Source organism: Pleuronectes platessa, chromosome 22, assembly GCF_947347685.1.
Source record: "Pleuronectes platessa chromosome 22, fPlePla1.1, whole genome shotgun sequence".
Lineage (NCBI taxonomy): Eukaryota > Metazoa > Chordata > Actinopteri > Pleuronectiformes > Pleuronectidae > Pleuronectes > Pleuronectes platessa.
The window spans coordinates 3,110,684-3,113,183 of record NC_070647.1 but is presented as its reverse complement, the minus strand read 5'-3'; the positions used below and the strand labels follow the sequence as shown (position 1 = coordinate 3,113,183).

Sequence of the window (2,500 nt, the reverse complement as noted above, 5' to 3'; positions counted from 1 at the left end):
GAAAGCATAGACTTCGGCAAGTGCTGTTGCATGTTGACCAAGTTGGAATGAAACATCCTGGCCTTTCATTTCTGTAACATCAATAAAATCAGTGCACTACTGACTTCCGCTAACAATGTGAGCAACAATTAACCTCCAATGGCTGTAAATTGATATCTCCATTGTATGACACATTTCATTTGCGATTTTTCAGTAACGCTCTTTTCAGAGATAACCATTGGGGTCTACATTGATCTATAGAACATATCCAAATTCTAGGTCAATTCAATATAATTTAGTATGATTGTCCATCTTCAGGGAATGATTGGAGACAATGCTGAAAGGGCTCGTCCGGGATTTGAACCCGGGACCTCTCGCACCCTAAGCGAGAATCATACCCCTAGACCAACGAGCCATGTAAAAGAGACCTTTCCGAAAGCATCCATTTCGGCCAGCGCTGTTGGATGTTGACTAAGTTGGAATAATACATCCTTGCCTTTCATTTCTGTAACATCAATAAAATCAGTACACTACTGACTTCCGCTAACAACGTGAGCAACAATTAACCTCGAATGGCAGTATATTGATATTTCCAAAGAGTCTGACATATTTCCATCGCGATTTTTCAGTAACGCTCTTTTCAGAGATAACCATTGGGGTCTACATTGATCTATAGAACATATCCAAATTCTAGGTCAATTCAATATAACTTAGTATGATTGTCCATCTTCAGGGAATGATTGGAGACGATGCTGAAAGGGGTCGTCCCGGATTTGAACCCGGGACCTCTCGCACCCTAAGCGAGAATCATACCCCTAGACCAACGAGCCATGTAAATGAGACCTTTCCGAAAGCATAGACTTCGGCAAGTGCTGTTGCATGTTGACCAAGTTGGAATGAAACATCCTGGCCTTTCATTTCTGTAACATCAATAAAATCAGTGCACTACTGACTTCCGCTAACAATGTGAGCAACAATTAACCTCCAATGGCTGTAAATTGATATCTCCATTGTATGTCTCTAAAGAGGCTGACACATTTCATTTGCGATTTTTCAGTAACGCTCTTTTCAGAGATAACCATTGGGGTCTACATTGATCTATAGAACATATCCAAATTCTAGGTCAATTCAATATAACTTAGTATGATTGTCCATCTTCAGGGAATGATTGGAGACAATGCTGAAAGGGCTCGTCCGGGATTTGAACCCGGGACCTCTCGCACCCTAAGCGAGAATCATACCCCTAGACCAACGAGCCATGTAAAAGAGACCTTTCCGAAAGCATCCATTTCGGCCAGCGCTGTTGGATGTTGACTAAGTTGGAATAATACATCCTGGCCTTTCATTTCTGTAACATCAATAAAATGAGTACACTACTGACTTCCGCTAACAATGTGAGCAACAATTAACCTCCAATGGCTGTATATTGATATCTCCATTTTATATCTCTAAAGAGTCTGACATATTTCAATTGCGATTTTTCAGTAACCCTCTTTTCAGAGATAACCATTGGGGTCTACATTGATCTATAGAACATATCCAAATTCTAGGTCAATTCAATATAATTTAGTAATGATAGTCCAAAGCGAAAAGCGAGAATCATACCCCTAGACCAACGAGCCACATAAAAGAAACCTTTCAGAAAGCATCGACTTCGGCAAGCGCTGTTGCATGTTGACCAGATTGGAATGAAACATCCTGGCAATTCATTTCTCTAAAATCACTAAAATAAGTATACTATACCTATTGTCTCCTGCTGACAATTTTAGAAACTCTTAACCTCTCAAGGCAGTATGAAAGTTCATCTTCAGGGAAAGATTGGAGACATTGCTGAAAGGGTTCGTCCGGGATCTCTCGCACCCTAAGCGAGAATCATACCCCTAGACCTACCCCTAGAATCATTGGCCCCTAGACCAACGAGCCACTTAAAAGAAGTCTGTTCGAAACCTGTGAGTTCGGCAAGCGCTGTTGCATGTTGACTAAGTTGGAATAATACATCCTGGCCTTTCATTTCTGTAACATCAATAAAATCAGTACACTACTGACTTCCGCTAACAACGTGAGCAACAATTAACCTCGAATGGCAGTATATTGATATTTCCAAAGAGTCTGACATATTTCCATCGCGATTTTTCAGTAACGCTCTTTTCAGAGATAACCATTGGGGTCTACATTGATCTATAGAACATATCCAAATTCTAGGTCAATTCAATATGATTTAGTAATGATAGTCCATCTTAAGGGAAAGATTACAGACAATGCTGAAAGGGCTCGTCCGGGATTTGAACCTGGGACCTCTCGCACCCTAAGCGAGAATCATACCCCTAGACTACATCCTGGGCTTTCATTTCTGTAACATCAACAGGTTGAGAGACAATGATTGGAGACAATGCTGAAAGGGCTCGTCCGGGATTTGAACCCGGGACCTCTCGCACCCTAAGCGAGAATCATACCCCTAGACCAACGAGCCATGTAAAAGAGACCTTTCCGAAAGCATCCATTTCGGCCAGCGCTGTTGGAT

General features: G+C 41.5%; 3 non-coding genes across 3 annotated transcripts; all 3 read right to left on the bottom strand.

Moving 5' to 3' along the window:
• Positions 1 to 322: 322 nt before the first annotated feature.
• trnap-agg (transfer RNA proline (anticodon AGG)) lies at positions 323 to 394 on the bottom strand. Its single transcript has one exon. It is a non-coding gene; the product is annotated as a tRNA-Pro (tRNA).
• A 771-nt stretch (positions 395 to 1,165) lies between these two features.
• On the bottom strand, positions 1,166 to 1,237 carry trnap-agg (transfer RNA proline (anticodon AGG)). Its single transcript has one exon. It is a non-coding gene; the product is annotated as a tRNA-Pro (tRNA).
• Positions 1,238 to 2,377: 1,140 nt separating this feature from the next.
• Positions 2,378 to 2,449, bottom strand: trnap-agg (transfer RNA proline (anticodon AGG)). The gene has a single exon. It is a non-coding gene; the product is annotated as a tRNA-Pro (tRNA).
• Positions 2,450 to 2,500: the final 51 nt, after the last annotated feature.